The sequence below is a fragment of the Symphalangus syndactylus genome, chromosome 1 (assembly GCF_028878055.3).
Source record: "Symphalangus syndactylus isolate Jambi chromosome 1, NHGRI_mSymSyn1-v2.1_pri, whole genome shotgun sequence".
NCBI lineage: Eukaryota > Metazoa > Chordata > Mammalia > Primates > Hylobatidae > Symphalangus > Symphalangus syndactylus.
In genome coordinates this window covers 117443856-117463074 of record NC_072423.2, presented here as the reverse complement: position 1 = coordinate 117463074, position 19219 = coordinate 117443856, and the positions used below count along the sequence as shown (strand labels likewise).

General features: G+C 38.6%; 1 protein-coding gene across 7 annotated transcripts in view; it reads right to left on the bottom strand.

Moving 5' to 3' along the window:
- Window positions 1-19219, bottom strand: part of ANO10 (anoctamin 10) — a 268035-nt gene that overhangs the window by 100613 nt on the left and 148203 nt on the right. The window lies entirely within an intron of this gene.

Below are 19219 nucleotides of genomic sequence, written 5' to 3'. Positions count from 1 at the left end.
AATTCTGTCAAATAAATCTATAAAATATTGTTGTGAAAAATTAAAGAGGACCTAAATAAATGGAAAGATATACAATGTTCATGAATTAGAACATTCAATATTGTTAAAATGTCAGTTTATCTCCTCCAAATCAATCTACTGAAATGCAAACTCAAAAAGTTTTGTAGGAATCAGCAAACTGATTTTAAAATTCCTCTGGGAATACACAGAATCTAGAACGGCAAAACAACTTGAAAAAAGAACAAAGTTACAGGACTAACGCTATCTGACATGAAGAGTTAAAACAACAGTAATCGGGCTGGGCATGGTAGCTCACGCCTGTAATCCCAGCACCCTTGGGAGGCTGAGGAGGGTGGATCACAAGGTCAGGAGATCAAGACCATTCCGGGCAACATGGTGAAACCCTGTCTCTACTAAAATACAAAAAATTAGCTAGGCGTGGTGGTGTGTGCCGATACTTCCAGCTACTTGGGAGGCTGAGGCAGGGGAATTGCTTGAACCTGGAAGGTGGAGGTTGCAGTGAGCCAAGATCACTGCACTGCACTCCAGCCTGGTGACAGAGCAAGACTCCATCTCAAAAAAAAAAAAAAAACCAGTAATCAACATGTAAGAATATAGATATATAAATGGAATATAATAGAGTCCTGAAATTGAGACACACATATATGGCAAGATGAATGTAGACAAGGTGCGAAAGTAATCAATGACAAAAAAGGGTCTTTTAAACAAATGGCTAGAGTAACAACTGGATATTCATATAGGAAAACAATGAACCTTAACCTCTCTCTCATACTATAAACAAAAATTAACTTGAAATGGATCATAGGTATAAATGTAACAGTTAAAACTGTAAAACTCATAGAAGAAAATCTTCAGGACCTTAGGGTAACCAAAAATTTTTCTGACAAGACATAAAAAAACAATAGTTACAAACACACAATGAGAAAGTGTACTTGACCAAAAATTAAAAATTTGTCTTCAACACATTATGTTAAGTAAATGAAAAAGCAAGTCATACACTGGGGAAAATATCTGCAATGTATGTATTATATTTGACAATTAACTTGTGTATCGAATATGTAAAGAACACATGAAACTCAATAAAGAAAAGATGGTGCAACAAAAATGAGCATAAAACTTTAACAGAATGTTCACAAATAGTATGCTAATAAACACATGAAGAGATGTTCAGCATCATTAGTTGCCAGGGAAATGCAAACTAAAATCATAATGAAATATCAATGCATCTATCAGAATGGCTAAGAAAACTAAAAACTGACAATGGCAAATATTTGCAAGGATTTAGAACAACTGGAACTCTCAATCATTGCTGGTTGAAGTTTATGTAAAATGTTAAAACTACTCTAGAAAACAGTTAGAAAATTTCTTATAAAGTTAAATATATACTTATCATAAGACTCAGTCATTCCACTGAAGTATTTACCCAAGAGAAATAAAGACATATGCACATGAGAAATGGGTATAAGAATGTTCACTGCTGCCTCATTCATAACGGTAAAAATGTGGAAACAACCCAAATGTTCCATTAATGGGTGAATGGATAAGACATCTATGGTATATTCATACAATGGAATAAATATTTAGCAGTATAAAGAAACAAACTACACGCAATGACATGGATGAATCTCAAAAGCATTATGCTAAATAAAAAGCCAGATATAAAGAATACTTATTATGTTATTCCATCTATACGAATTTCTGTAACAGGCCATTGTCATCTGTAGTGACAAGAAAGCACTTCAGTGATAGCCTGCGCTGGGGAGTAGGAGGGACTGATTGCAGAGGGGAGGAGGAAACTTTCCAGAGTGATAGAAATGTTCTAAATCTTCTTGTGGTGGTGATTTTGGATGTATACAATTGTTAAGACCTATCAAGCTGAACATTTAAAATGGGTCCTCTTTATTGTATGTAAATTATACTTCAAGAAAGCTGATGAAGAATAGTGCATAAGGTATAATGCAGTGATCCTTCCTTAACTCTTCTAATTTTAACTGCAACAGTAATAAATACAGTGTCAGAGAGATTCACAAACCAAATTGTAAAGACAATTAAAAGAAAATACAAACAAATTTAGAGTTTTCCACTCAATTTATAGCTATGAAACTACATGGAAAAACACTGACACTTTATTTAGCTTTCATCACAGTGACGGAGTTCTTAGCATTGAGCATAAGTACTTTTTTGTGGTGCCTGGGGTTGTATAATGTGTGCATCTAGGTCATATTTTAAGCTTTAATTATAAATCCTTTCAATCCACTAGCTATTTTCCTTTCATAGCAAAATTACTTTCCTACTTTGGCCATAATGTCTAATAATTTTTAGCAGTGATTTCTTATGTGTTTAAAAAATTGCTGTGGGCACAATGCTGGTAGGTGGGTAATCCTTAAGGATTTCACAAAGTGGTCTACCCTACAAGTTGGTTTCATAATTTCCACAACTATTTCAATCACCATGGCATCCCCAGTGTGCAGCACAGTATTGGCACATGGGCCCTTGGGAAACGCTGAAAGGATTATCTCTGACCCAAAACACCTTCCTGTAACAGAAAGAGCCCTGGAAGAATGGAAGCTTCCTGTGAAGGAGTCAAAGAGTGACAGAGCAAAGGCTGCACCAGTGGAAGAACTGTCACCATGTGCCTGGTATGTGTGTACATGGCTTTCTAGGACTGTAGAAAGAAAGAGTGAATTTTCAGGATTTCTGGAGCTCACATAAACTTTAAATGTAAATCAAGCTTTACAAAGTTCCCACAGCACCTAATGTTTCACCTGTTTTCATGAATGCATCCAGGCTTCAAACTAAACAATCTCAGGTCAGACTGTGGTGGTAGTAACTCAAATCTCCCCTAAACATCTCAGTGGGTTTTCTTTTTTTTTTTTTTTTTTTTTTTTTTTTTTTTTTTTTTTTTTTTTTTTTTTTTTTTTTTTTTTGAGACAGAGTCTCACTCTGTCGCCCAGGCTGGAGTGCAGTGGCGCAATCTCGGCTCACTGCAACCTCCTCCTCCTGGGTTCTAGCGATTCTCCTGCCTCAGCCTCCTGAGTAGCTGGGGCTACAGGTGCATGCCAGCAAGGCCGGCTAAGTTTTTGTACTTTTAGTAAAGACAGGGTTTCACTGTGTTAGCCAGGATGGTCTCAATCTCCTGACCTCGTGATCCGTCCACCTCAGCTTCCCAAAGTACTGGGATTACAGGTGTGAGCCACCATGCCTGGCTGGATTTTCAATCCTACATCAATTAGCTGCTTTTCTTCTTCTTTTTTTTTTTTTTTTTGAGACACAGTCTTGTCCTGTCACTCAGGCTACGGTGCAATGGCACAATCTTGGCTCACTGCAACCTCCGCCTCCCAGGTTCAAGCGATTCTCCTGCCTCAGCCTCCAGAGTAGCTGGAATTACAGGCGCGCACCACCATGCCCGGCTAATTTCTTTTTGTATCTTTAGTAGAGATGGGGTTTCACCATGTTGGCCAGGCTGGTCTCGAACTCCTGACCTCGTGATCCACCCACATTGGCCTCCCAAAGTGCTGAGATTACAGGCGTGAGCCACCGTGCCTGGCCTAATCAGCTGCTTTTAGTGATTTGCCCCACTGACAATTCCTTCAGGTTTATATTGATTTCATCTCCTACTGATTCATCAAATTAACAGGACTTGAAGGCACATAACCTGTCAAGAATCTTTCACTATTCTCTTTTATAATATTCTAGGTCCTGTTCAGTTGTTTCATTAATTGCACTGTTAGGAGTGAAAATTCTGAAGGCTTCTGGAAGTGCCAAGAACCAGTGCTTTTACCTTTATAAATGAAGCTACCCTAAATAAGAGATGCATGGTGGTCATTGCACAGGTATCAGAGTCAAAGGTTTCTTCTCCAGAACACGCCCACTAAGGAAGTCCATGTCCTTCAGTCTCCCATTATTCTTAAACATACTTCTATACTCAGTGTTTAATCTTCTTCTAATGACTAGAGTCTTTAAAAGTTTTTGTAGAGGGTCATATATGTCTGTATATACATTAATTCCGCACACCCACAAACATATATATATATATATATTTTTTTTTTTTTTTTTTTTTGAGACGGAGTCTTGCTCTGTCGCCAGGCTAGAGTGCAGTGGCGCGATCTCATCTCACTGCAAGCTCCGCCTCCTGGGCTCACACCATTCTCCTGCCTCAGCCTCCCGAATAGCTGGGACTACAGGCGACTGCCATCGCGCCCAGCTAATTTTTTTGTATTTTTAGTAGAGATGGGGTTTCACCGTGTTAACCAGGATGGTCTTGATCTCCTGACCTCATGATCCGCCCGCCTCGGCCTCCCAAAGTTTTGGGATTATAGGCTTGAGCCACCGCGCCCGTCCCACAAACATATATTTTAAATGTAATCCAGCTCTTTCTTAGATAGACAGGAAGCTCCATGAGGCAAGGAATTTGATCATCTGCTTTTGTGATGGCTAGTGCCATGAGGAAACATTCTTGGACATACTGTGGGTAAATAGTCAATGTAAAGCTTAACAAATGCAGACGATGTTGAACTTCAGAGAAGTATCAACAATTGGAGTTGTATTTTAAAAACTACATTCTACTTTATAACAGTTTTATTCATAATTGCCCAAATTGGAAGCAACTAGAATTTCAGTAAATAAATGGATAAACTGTTGTATAGTTATATAATGACATATTACTCAGTGGTAAGAAGAAATGACCTATCAAACCATGAAAAGACATAGAGAAATCTTAAATGGATACTGCTAAGTAAAAGGAGCAGGTCTGAAAAGGCTACCTACTAAATGATTCCAACATTCTGGAAAAAGCAAAACTATAGAGACAGTGAAAAGATCAGAGGAACCTGTTTGGGCTATGGGGAGTATCGGAGATACATGGTAATTCTTTTGTTTTTGTTTTTGTTTTTTTTTTTTGAGACGGAGTCTCACTCGCTCTGTCACCCAGGCTGGAGTGCAGTGGCGCGATCTTGGCTCACTGCAAGCTCCGCCTCCCAGGTTCATGCTATTCTCCTGCCTCAGCCTCCCAAGTAGCTGGGACTACAGGCGCGCCCAGCTAATTTTTTGTATTTTTAGTAGAGACAGGGTTTCACCGTGGTCTCGATCTCCTGACCTCATGATCTGCCCGCCTCAGCCTGGTAATTCTTCTATTTATTTATTTATTTATTTATTTATTTATTTATTTATTTAGAGGCAGAGTTTCACTTTGTCATCCAGGCTGGAGTGCAATAATGCAATCTTGGCATATTGTAGCCTCGACCTCCTGGGCTCAAGCAATCCTCTCACCTCAGCTTCCTGAGTAGCTGGGAAAACAGCCACATGTCACCACACCACATGTCAGCTAATTTTGTGATTTTTATAGAGAGTGGTTTTTACCATGTTGCCAGGCTAATCTCAAGCTCCTGAACTCAAATGATCCACCTGCCTCTGCTTCCCAAAGTGCTGGGATTACAGGTGTGCACCACCACTCTTGGCCAATATATGGTAATTCTACTTTCTGCATAATTTTTCTATAAAACTAAGACTGCTCTAAAAAAATTAAGTTTATAAATTTATAAATTACATTGTAAATCAAGACTGTTTAATGTTACATCATTAAACAGATATAGTCTGATTGTAGAATAATTTTCCATTAAAGTATTTTTAGAAGGATGCTATAATGATTTCTTCTCTTACATAACACTGCTGTGGTGACCCAGAAAATATTTAGAAAACACTTTCCCCCAGTTGGAAACCTATTTATAGAAACATCAAACACTCAACCCCAGTTTTAACTAACAGAAAAAGTATATCCAATTAAAACAGAAATATTAGGAAAAAAATCAAGTATAAATAAAACATTTATTTTTTCCTTACTTGCTTGCCATAAAATGTCTCATATTGAGGAAGAGACAAAGTTTTAAAATTCAATGCTTAGGAAATTGAATATTCCTTGCAAGTCTAGATTTTCTACTCTTGATCCAAAACCTCATCATGTCCCTCTGCCGCAGAGGATGAGTGTTCAGGGTGTCTGCGTGAACATCAAGGGTGTTAAATTCCACGTGTAACCAGTTTTCTTGAAGACATTCCTACAAATGATACACTCCCATAGGTACTCCCATATTATGATGAAATCCCAAGCTTCTAGACACAACTTCCAATATAATATAGTGACAGAGGAGCAAGTATTTAAAAAAGAAAGAAAAAGAAAACAAAGCAAGCTGGACATGCTACTCAAGAGGCTGAGGCAGGAGGATCACTTGAGCCCAGGAGTTTGAGGCTGCAGTAAGCCATGATAGTGCCACTGCACTCCAGCCTGAGTGACACAGTGAGACCTCATCTCTCAAAAATATTTCTTTTTAAGAAAAATGAAACAAAACATCATAGGAAACAATCAGATCCACACTGTGGAACAATCTACAGGAAAGCTGACCTTGCCTCTTCAAAAATTAATGTCATGGCTACTTTATTAATGAAGATCACAAATAAATGGATGAAAAACAGGTCAAATGTTTATGGCAGCTCTATTGAAAATCACAAAGGCTGGAAAAAAATCAAAATATTCCTCTTCTACAGAATGGAAAAACAAGCTGTGGTATATCCACACGATGGTACACTACTCAGCAAAAAAAAAGGAACAAACTATTGATAAATGCAATAACATGGATGAATCTCAAATACATTTTGCTAAGTGAAAAAAAAAAACAGACTTAAGAGCCTATGTACTATATTATTCCATTTATATGATACTCTGAGAAAGGCAAAACTTGTAGGGAGAGAGAACAGATTAGTGGTTAAGGGTAGGGAGAGAGTTTGACAAGGAAGGGAAATTTGGAAAGGAGGATGAAACTGTTCTATTTTTTAGTTTTGATTATTATTACATGAATTAATATAAAAACACACAGATCTTTACAATAAAAAGTATGACTTTTCCTGTATGTAAATTTTTTTAAAAAAACTCTTAAAATTCTTAAAATGAAAAAAAGTCACTGATAAGGTGGGTAGGGGGAAAGGGTGATAGGACTGTTCAAGTTTAAAAGAGACCAAAAAGGAGGGTCTGAAGTTATCACAGTAAGTTATCTCAATTGATTGTTCACAGTCAGTTACAGATCGAATTCCTTTGTTCCACTCTTTCCCCACCCTTCTCACTACTGCACTTGACTAGCCAAAAAAAAAGAGAGAGAGAGAGAGAGACCAAACAGGCATAACCACCAAATGCAATGAATTTTGACTGGTTCTTCCTCTTTGATGTAGGAGGAAAAACTGCTATAAAAAATTTTGGAAGACAATTGGGGAAATGTAAATACAGACCAGATTTTAGAGGAAATTCTGAAATTCTTGTTAATTTTCATAATGTGATAATGGCAATAGGATTAAATAGGAGACTATCCTTATTCTTAGGAGATGTATGCTGAAATATTTAGGGTAAATTGCCTTGATGTCTGGACCTTACTTTCAAGAAGTTCATTTTTAAAAAAGTTGTGTTTTTATCTGTATGTGTCTGTATGTGCATGTATATACATAAAAATAAAGCAAATACAAGCAAAATGATAAATACGAATGACAATTACAGAATTTGGGTTAAAGGCATACAACTATTCACTGAACTTTTTTAGCATTTCTGTATATTTGAAAATTTCAAAATAATAAGTGGAGAGAAATCATTCACAAAACTAATCTTGGCAAATCAGTGTGTTGTGAAATCCTCTCTGGAAGATTTTTGGCCCAAAATGTCTTTTTTTTTATAGCTGTTTTCCTACTAGACAGAATCTAGTCAAAATTCATGCACAGCATTTGATTATGTCTCTCTGGTCTCTTTTAAATGTGATCAGTGCCCAGTATTGGATCTCTCATGACAAGACACTGTCCGCTTTGCTGGCCTGATTCCATGCCCAGCGCCGTCTATGCTCTCCTCCTGGATGTCATAAGCCACGTTCTTCCTCACTGCTAGGCTCCTGCCACGTCACTCTACTTGCTCCTCTACCATGATAAAGTAGGTCTGGAATGCTCTGAGCCCCACAGGCACAGTCAGAGAGAGCATGACCACCCCTGTGCCCTCAGTGCCACACGCGCCTCTCCCACATGCCACTGTCATTACTTGTTATTTGTTGACTTTTCTCATGTGCCAATTTACCAGAATGCGAGGAAAGAAATCCTCTATCACTTTATGCCCAATACAGTTCCTAGACATGCTGAAGAAAATAGTTGATTTAACTGAAGGTTTCTCAACCTCAGCGTTTCTCAACCTCAGCACTGCTGACATTTTGGACTGGAAAATTCTTTGTTGTGGGGAGCTGCCCTGGACGTCATAGGATGTTCAGCAGCGCTTAAATATTGAATAAATGAATGAATGATCCTGAGGTATTCTTATACAAATGGCAGTTATTGGGTGGGGTTGTGGGGAAGGCTATACAAAGAAAATGACAACCTCTGAAGATGGAGAGTTCTGGAGTCAGTGACAGAGGCCTGGTGATGACAGTGAGAGTGCAGCCCAAGTGACAACACAGCTGGGCTGAGGAGGGTTCAGAGCAAACATACACAGTCATTCATTCCTCCCAGCCAGCATGTGTATACAGTTTTGGAATGGTCCAAAGAGCATTTTTATATTGTGTGCAACTGAGAGAAAGTGGTGTAACAGAGGCCTTTTTGGTTTTGGTATAAAGCAATTTCAAGCAAAGGCAAAATGATGACTATTGATTTCCACCTAGGATATATATATAAAGGGCTATATAAGACTGATTACATGTGGTCATACCACTTGCTGCAAGTTTCAGTACTTCCCTGTGCCCCCGCCCCCCACCCAGTTTCTTCCTTTTTCACATTTAGAAGATTGTCAGCTCACAAGAGAAAACTGATGGGCTCAGAGGACTTTATCAGGCTTGATTATCAAAACTAATATGCTGTTTTTCCAAGTCGATAAAACATTGCAGAGCTCAAAGCAGGAGGAGCAACATTTCCCCAGAAAATGAGAGTTTTTCTTGCTGGCAGCTAAGCTTCTTGGTGGACAATAAACTAAAACAATCTCTCCTTGATTACATTTTTGACTTGTAAATGTTTTTAATTGGCTTAGCCAAAGCTCTCATTAAGAGACATATTCACTAACTTTGGTTCTCCATAATAAATTTATATTTTAAAACAGCTCTTTGATGTTTAATTCAGAGAAATTAAAACAAACACTGGTTAAAAAGAATGAATGTATAAATAAGTCAAATATCAACTATAACAAATCATCATTTAAAAATATGATTTTTAGTGGTATTTTAGAATGAATACATGTATTTGATTTTTATGTTTAAAGAAATTTGCATTTGTGGTCATTACGGATTCAAGTTGCCACATAAAGAAATGCTGTTATCATGCAACAAAACAGATGGTCCCCAAAATCTTTCTAAGAAATCGATCTATCTAATCTAGTCAAGAGGGGAGTTTGAAGCTCAGTTTTCTCTCCGATTTTATTATCACTAATTATTTTGTAGAATTTTTTTTGTCCTTTGGTTTTTAACTAGACATGATTATTTAAATATATAATCACTATAGTAGGAGAAAAGAAAGAAACACAGAAAAGCCAAAATAAATAAATTACCCAAATCTTAATAGCCAGAGAAAACTGCTGGTGTTACCATTGGATTATATCCGCCCAGGCCATTTATACAAAAGCAAACATCTATACATATGCCTTTATAAGCTTTTCACTTAGCACTATGTCACGGCTGTCTTTCCAAGGATAAATACTTACATACAGTTTTATGTTTATAGTGGCAAGATATACCATTATAAGGATGGGTCAACATTTATTCAATTATCTAATGTTGGACATATAGCTCCTTCTCGGTCTTGAACCTTACACACAACATTAGCATGAAGAACCTGTGAATTTTTTTTCTTAGAGTTTCTTTCTTTGGTGTTATTCTTATAGTCAAGGTCTCCCCACCCAAAGATCAGATAAATATTCACCTACAATTCTTTCCAGTCCTTTTATGGTTTTAATTTGTTATAGTCATATATTTAACTTGACTGAATTTCATTTCAGCGTATACTTTAAAAAAGGGGAGGCTTTATCCACTCTCCCCAAATGGCTTGCCATTTGTCCCAGCAACATTTAATACTTAATTAATCATTTTTCCACTGGCAAAAAATGCCTATCACAAATTTGTGGGGGGGGTCCTTTGTTTTTGTTTTGTTTTGTTTTTGAGATGAAGTCTTGCTGTGTTGCCTAGGCTGGAGTGCAATGGCGCCATCTTGGCTCACTGCAACCTCTGCCTTCTGGGTTCAGGACAGTCTCCTGCATCAGCCTCTGGAGTAGCTGGGATTACAGGCGTGTGCTACCACAACTGGCAAAGTTTTTTTTATTTTTTAGTAGAGATGGGGTTTCACCATGTTGGCCAGGCTGGTCTTGAACTCCTGACCTCTAGTGATCTGCCCACTTCGGCCTCCCAAAGTGCTGGGATTACAGGTGTGAGCCACCACACCTGGCCTACAAATTTGTATGTATCTATACTTTTGACAGTTCAAGGACTTTATGATCTGTTCTATTTATCTGTCTATTCTGGTGCCAGTATCATAATTTTTCAGTTACTGTGGCTTTATTTTCTTCAAAAATGTCCATGGCCATCATCTCATATTTATTCTATGTGATTTACTTCAGAATCATATATTTTGATACACTGTTTGCTCATTATTGTCATTTTATAATGTTAACTAGTTTTCTCTGGGTTTTACAGTATTTTTTTCTGTTAGCTTATCTACTTTTCCCCTAAAATTATCATGTATTTAATCATGTCTAAATAAAAACCAAAGGGGAACAAAAGAAAATTCCAAAAAATAATTGTTGGTAGACCTGAAGGTTGCCCCCAAGTTTTCAGTTGATTTTGGTGATATCCATGTACCCAGTCTGTGAATGTTACTGAGTCCTAAGGGAGAAAGAGTCTCTACCTCTTCTAGGCCTGCTTTTGATCTCCAATTGGCGGGGTCTGTAATGGTTTACTAGCATTTGTTAAATTCATTTATCATGTCATCCCACCAATTGTCTCAGGAAGGGAAGACATTGGCTCGTTCTTGGTGTCTTCCTGAAGTTGGTCTATCCTTCACGTTATATCAGATAAAAACTTCTCAACACCTGTAGAATGCAACAGACACCACTTCCCTGCCAGCTCCATTTTCTTCTTACTTTTCCTTTTCTTGGTTTATGGAGTTTTCTCCTTAGTTTCCTTTTTCTTTGCAGTTTTTATTGGTTTTTTCCCTTACTTCACCACCTTCCCAGGAAATCTTGAGTTAGATCACTTTGTGGAACTTAGTATGAGCAAGCTATACCACTAATAAACATTAAAATAATGAGATAGCCTAAGATTAACTGCTCAAAGAAAATGAAGACTATCCTTGAATTCATGCATGACCATAACATGTATTTTGAAAGAAGAAAGAAAACATAGCAAACCTTGCCAATCAATAAGCAATTTGCTGATCAATAAGTAATTTCCCTGTACTATTCAATGCAGGCATATCTCCACAATGGGCAGATACAAGAGTTTTTTTTTTTCTTTTAACATGGGTAAAATTTCTTTCATTTGAGAAAGTAATGTATATACATAGTTTTAAAAAATAAAGACAAAGAATATACAGAAAAGATCTTCCATCCATTCCTGCTCTGCACCCCTCTACCATCTTAAAGTATTCTCCCTAGAGACAAGCCCTGTTATTTATCTACTGGTTTACAAATAGAGAAATCCTTCATTATCCTTCAAATTAAAACTGATCAGCATATTGAGATGATATGATGTTGAGAAGATACAGTAATATTGTAACTGTTAAGAAAAGCTAGAATAATATCAAAGGTATTGTAGTGGATAAAACTTAGGCAGATGCACAAAAAAGATGTACTACCTCTCCCTTTTTATTAATGAATATGAAAATAATTTATAAATTACTTACTCAAACAAACATTTACTGAGCATCTACCATATGCTAGGGACTGTCCTAAGTGGTATGGACAGAAAATGAAGCAAGACGTACTCCATCTATTACCTTCCATTTCATTTTATTAAGATAATTGTTAATAACAGCTGACAGTTATATTTTAAGTGCTAAATCAAAATGTCATCGCATAAAAGTCATTTGCGAATCAAATGGAACAATCTCAACACAGATCTAAAACTCTTAATGCTTCCTTGGATCCTGGACCATAATACTGTACTTGCGGTAAGCTCAGAGCAGGAGGGAATAGCCTGATGACAAATTACTCCTCATCTTAAATGTTCTAACATCCCCTATACTGTCAGTCGACCTTGGGTGTGTTCACACAGAACAGCACACAGGAAGACGCGAAGGTGACATGGCCTTCCTGTTTCGGCAAGGCATAATCTTAACATAGAAAGTGCTTGTTGCTCATTATGGGCAGAAAAAAGAGCCAGTATCACTTACAATTGGACAGACCTCTTTGACTTTGGCAAGGGCCAGCCAACCTGCACACCAGAGGCACACATAGGGAGTGAGGGTGGAATGTTGAGAAGTGATTTCCCAATGGCCCATCTCTAAGGAAGTAGTCCCTGTTTTTTCAGCTCACACTTTACCACAATGCTTACCTTGTGCCAGGCCCTATTCTAAGTGCTTTTCATATATTTACTCGTTTAATGCTCACAACAGCCCTAAGAGGCAGAAACTGCATTTATTCCCATTTGACAGATAAGGAAACTGAGGATCAGAGAGGTTACGTACCCTGGCCAAGGTCACAGAGTTAGTGAGCTGTCTATACAAGCCACATGGAGTGAGGTTCTGGAGATGGAAGTTGGGGTTAGTCAGAACAGATGCCTTAAAATGTCCTTGTCAAATTTGCCTCTTCTATGCAAAATGATAATTCTGAAATCAGCAACCTAAAAAACAGCAGCCATCTATTATGACCTCACCACTGTGCTATGTGTTTTATAAATGAAAAGCCCAATCCTAACAAACCCTTTAAAGTAGGGACTTTAACCACCCATTTTATAGATTAAGAAATTAAGGTCTGGAAAGTAACTTCCCCTAGCTAGTGAGATCTGAAGCCAGGATCTTAGCTGTCTGACTCCAGGACCCATGCTTTTTTCCTTTCACTATAGTGTGAGTGAGAAATTCCAACATCATCACAATCAGAAAAATAGTGGCTCTGTCTACTCTGATGGTTTATGCTTGTGCTAACACAGGCTGTCCTCCTAGTGGGGAGAAGTCTTTGGCACAAGTAATTAATTTATATTAATGCTTAGCGCTCACTCCTATGTAGTATTCATATTTGACACAGTACAATTTTTCTCATTTTCAAACACAGATTATTCACACCATACATATGTAGCAGATAATTCAATAACAAATTGACTGTGATCAAACATTTGGCAAAAGCTTGAGAAGTCAAATAGTTTTCAAAAAGTCTGATATATCCTTAGACTTCCAAATTGTCTCCATTTTAAGGTTAGAGCATCTAAAAGCAAACCCAAGTACCTATTTGATAATATTATAGCCCCCTACAGAAATGCCCCCACAAGTTAGGGCACTTTAGAAACTATAGTGAACCATCTGAATGGTTTTCTAAAACTATCCTTGAGGACATAGATTATTGTGTTAATCAAGGTTCCCTGATCCTTTTGTTTAATAACAGAAAAGAGGCACTACCTTTTCCCTTTCACTTGTGCTAACATGAAAATATAAGAGCAAGCATTAAGGCCTAATTGTATAAAAACGGTATCATGTCTTATGTGGTAAAAACACACAGTCCCTGTTATCCCAGATGTTCTCTGAACGTTTCTGTACCTAATTATCCTATTTACATTTTAAACGTTGTTGTTGCTTTCTTTTTCAAGTAGGTGAAGTTAGAAATAAAAAATAAATATTAAACTTTGATATATTTATTAATTCAGAAGTTGGTCAATCTAAAGTTCAATAATCTACGAAAAATTACCAAATTCACAGGACTCAACAATAAAAAAAGAACCAGAGAAGTAAAGACCTCTAATGAAATGTGATTGGTATATCTGCCCTAAAGAGAGCTTTTTGAAAGGAAGGAAAGGAGGGAGGGAAAAAGGAAAGTTGAAGGCTGCAGACATTTCTAAGTGGATAGACTAAGTAGGAGAAAAGTTAATTACCAAATGGTTAAAGTCAAAGTGTAATACTGGGACCTGGAGACCTGGGAGACTTCTGGATTAAACAGATGAACTTACATCTGCTCTCCCCTCCTTCTGAATCACCATGAAATGATAGCCCACAGTGCCTGGGCCTTGGAGAACCCCAGGAGATAGAGCCTAGGCCCTCAGAAGGGCTGCAGAAGGGCAGAAAACACTCCTTGTCCCCTCTCTATCCTTCAGAGCCCCATCTCCTCTCTCATCCAGTGGAAGACAAAAGACTTCCTATCACGTGAGACTGAACTACAGGCAGCACCAGGGGCAGTAACACAATAATGAAAATGCCTTTCCACTAAAAGAGGAATTAGGAGGAAACAGAGACAAGGCAGAGATCAGAAGAAAAGTACAGAGGGATAATACTGCATTCATGAAATAAAGTACAGAATGCTATTTTCTAAAAGGAGGTGGGAACATTCAGAGAATAAAAAAGAGCTCTTGGATACTAAACTCATGATTGCTGACATTCAATAGAAGAATTGGGAAATACAGTTGAGAAAATCTCAAAATAGACAGAAGAACCCAAACAAACAAGGAGACACAAAAATAGGGGGAAAACATACAACAAATGGTAAGTCCAGAAAATGCAACAGAGGGCCAGAAATAAAGATAGAACATGGAGAAAAGATAATTCTCAAAGAAATAATTCAAGGATTTCACAGAACTGAAGAACAGGTGTCTGCAAGTGTTAAGTCCCTCTGATCGAGGAGACAACAAAGGCATATCATTGTGAAATGTCAGACATCAGGGATAAAGAGAAGACTGTGAAAGCTTCCAGAGAGAATGAACAGACCCCGTGTAAAGGATCAGGGGTCAGGCTGGCATTAGGCTCTCAACAGCAATGCTAGAGGCAATGGGTAATGTCTTCCAAATTTGGAGGGCAGATGGGCATAAAGATGTCTGCAGATATGCAAGATTCCAAACTATTTCTCATGAACCTGCCAAGATAAAGGAGGGGGTTACAAGAAAGGGGTGGGAAACGAGAAGCCAAGTGAATTCCCAAGAAGTTGGGAAGTGAGGACAGAAACCCTGCAGCCAATCTGGAGGTGAACTGCCCAAATGGGAAGGGAACACCACAGTTCCAGGAATACCCCCTCCAAGGAAAACAACACAACACACTGAGAGGCTGTCTGGTGTGTTTAAGCACACTATGTTTAGGAAAGAATCAATGATAGGTACACAGAAACCAAACAAAGAAAAAACAAGGCCGTTTTCAATTCAATTATGCTTAAGGAAACATAATCATGGCACACTACGTACTTATCTACAAATACAATTTGCATAATAATACAATCACTAAATTGTATTATTGTATAATAATTGTATAATAATACAATTACTAATTGTATAATAATTGTATAATACAATATACTAATTGTATAATAATACAATCACTGATTTAACCAAAAGTTGTGATGTGAAATTACACTGGCAAGATGGAACATAAAGACATTCATATTTATAGTAGAGAGTCAATAAAAGTGAAAAACATAGTATTTAGAAATATAGAGGTAAACAGCAGAAAAAGGGCTAAAAATTTGAGTCATATACTCTAGGAAATTGGGAAAGGGCAGAGACCCATTCTTTTGTTATTACTCTTAAAGGAATATTTGACCTTTAAAATTATTTATATGTATTACTTTTATGAAAACAAAATATGATTAGATAAAAAAGCTGAATTTGCTCGGTCAACTGTAAGTGAAAAAAATGAGTAAAATGTAGTTTTTAAATGATGCCAGGTACTAAGACTGATACTCAATTTGTGCCTATAAACCAAAAATAAAATTCTAAGCTCCCCATCTGACTGAGGGTCCTTCACTCAGCCAAGGGCATTCCAAAGCTAACCTGAAAAACTAGTTCAGGCCATGATGGGACATGGGGGGTTGAACATGCCTCATTATACCGTCCTCCCTTTGGAATTCAGGCCCAGCTGACCAGCATTAACATCAAAACAGAGACCTTAAGACTGACAGAAATGATAGGAAACATTTACAATCTATTATTTCTGAAGCCCACTATCTGGAGGTTTCATCTGCATGATAAAACCTTGGTCTCAACAATCACTTAATCTTAACCCAGACAGTCCCTTCTATTGATTTTCATGTTTTTAGATAATAACTCTTTCAACCAATCGCCAATCAGAAAATCTTTTAATCCGCCTATGACCTGGAAGCCAGAGGCTTTCCAAATCACACTAAAATGACAGTCCACAGTGCCTGAACCTCGGAGAACCTTTCGGACTAAACCAGTGTACATCTTGTATGTATAGATTGATGTCTTTTTTCTTTTTTTTGAGATGGAGTCTTGCTCTTGTCACCCAGGCTGGAGTGCAGTGGTGTGATCTCGGCTCACTGCAACCTTCGCCTCCTGGGTTTAAGTAATTCTCCTGCCTCAGCCTCCCCAGTAGCTGGGACTACAGGTGCGTGCCACCACCCCCGGCTAATTTTTTGTATTTTTAGTAGAGACAGGGTTTCACCATGTTAGCCAAGATGGTCTTGATCTCCTGACCTCGTGATCCGCCTGCTTTGGCCTCCCAAAGTGCTGGGATTATAGGTGCGAGCCACCGCACCTAGCCAATTGATGTCTTATGTCTCCCTATAATGTATAAAACCAAACTGTGGCCCAACTACCTTGGGCACATGTTCTCAGGATCTCCTGGGGCTGTGTCATGAGCCATTGGTCACTCATATTTGGCTCAGAATAAGTCTCTTCAAATATTTCACAGAGTTTGACTCTTTTCATTGACATGCCTTTAGAGAACCATGGGATCTCAGGATTGGAAGCCCCTGAACAATCATCTAATATGCCACCTGCTCCCCAGTGTGATACCTGCTATGTGAACTGTGAACAACTCTGCCCCTAGGAACTGCTCCCAACACAGTTATGCCCCCCAAAACACCATACCCATGTAAACACACTAACCTTCCAATAGTCGAAGATGGCCAGGCATGACCCTGAAGCCTCTTCTCTGCTGAGTTCCTACTTCCACTTCTCTCTAGCTTCTGAGGGGCTCTCTCTGAGTCCCAGACTGTGTGACCAAAAAGGTCTTGGCCAATAGCTCCTAATCTCACATCCCTCCAATCTGGGAGAGCAGCCAGACCAAGACAGACTACTCTTTGAGGCAATTTCAAACCTTGCAAGGATGGGTTGCAGGGTGGAGCCTAGGCTGGGTGCTTATGTGCTCACCACTGGGCAGGGTACAGGGCAGGGATGGGGACACAGTCCCCACCAGGAGCAAAGCTGTACCCTTGCAGTCAGCTGAGGGAGGAGGGCCAGTCTCCAGGAGAAACTCGTAATGGGTAGGCAATCCCTGAAAAAGGCCATGGATCATAAAGAAAGAGAATGTTTATTAAATTTGTCTCTTAAAAGATTCAATTTTTGGTCATGTTTGAGAATTAATGATATCTTCTCTAACTAATGATTTTATGCTATAAGCTTCCTGTGCTCTGGGACATGGATGGATGATCAGCATCAAATGCCACAAGGCAGGAATTCAACAAGATGATCATTCTTTTTAAGAAAATGTCTCTTTGTTTATTTCCTGTGGAAATAATGACTTCCTGGGTAACTCTAGCAAGAGCAAAAAAGATCTGCTTCCAGACCTTAAACCTTTTTACTCATAAGTTTAGTAATGGGACATTTTTATAGAGTTTTGGTAACCTTACAATTTTTGTCTTCAGGTGGTGTGTTTTTTGTTCTTTCCATTTGCATTGTAAAATGGTATCTCATCAGAGGAGCCAAGCTGCTAGAAATAGATTCAAAAGTAACAGTTCATGTTGATGCCTCTGGGTAACACGTAACACTTGGTCTGGTTCCTAACCATGCAATAGACACAAAAAACTAAAATCAATTGCCTCAGCACCTCTCATTGCTCAAAAGATTCATAAGTCAATACTACCCACATGATTGATAAATGTTAACAGAAAAACAAAACTCGGTAAAATATCTCAAGAGTTTATACTGAGCCAATATGAGTGACCATGGCCCAGTGTTCAGTTTCAAGACGTCCTGAAATGGTGTGCTTGAGGTGGTTGGGTTAGTTTGGTTTTATATATTTTAGGGAAACAGAAGTTACAGGCAAAAATGTAAATCAATACATGGAAGGTGTACATTGGTTCAGCCTAAAGAGGTAGGATACCTTGAAACAGGGGCTTACACGTCATAGGTGGATTCCAACATTTTCTGATTAGCAATTGGTTGAAAGAATTAAGCTTTGTTTAAAGACAAAAGAAATGCCTGAGTTAAGTTAAGGGGGACTGTGGACACCAACGCTCTTTACTATTACTATTTGATACAGGGTCTCATTCTGTCGCCCAGGCTGGAGTGCAGTGGCGCAATCACAACTCACTGCAGCCTCAACCTCCCAGACTCAATGATCCTCCCACCTCAGCCTCTCGAGTAGCTAGGGCTGCAGGCACACACCACTATGCCTGGGTTTTTTGTTTGTTTGTAGAGATGGGGTTTCCCCATGTTGCCCAGGCTGGTCTCAATCTCCTGGGCTCAAGTGATCTGCCCACCTCGGCCTCCTAAAGTGCTGGGATTACAGGTGTGAGCTACAGGCCCAGCCAGACCAAGGTTCTTGTTATGCAGATGAAGCCTCCAGGTAGCAGCTTTCAGAGAACATAGATGGTAAATGTCTCTTTTCAGATCTTAAAGGTGACAAACTCATTTAATCTCTTCTAGATCCCAGAAAGACCTAGAAAGGGAAGGCCTGGCCACATTAATGGAGATACCGCTACAGATGCAAATTCCCCCCACAAGAGACAGTTTTGCAGGGTAATTTCAAAATATGTCAAAGAAATATATTTTAGGGGTAAAATATTTTTATTTCCTCCAGGGTCTGCTGTCATGTGATGCTATACCAGAATCAGGTTGGAATTCGCTATCTTATGTGCCACTCTTTGTGGCAACAAAGTCTGTTTGATCGGTCTAATAATCTCTATTTCAATGTTAATGCTAGTCAGTTGTGCCTAAACTCCAAAAGGGAGGGGGTATAACGAGGTACGTCTAACCTCCCTTCCCATCATGGCCAAGAACACAGTTTTTCAGGTTTCTCTGAGGTCTTCTTGGCCAAGACAGGGTCCATTCAGTTGGTGGGG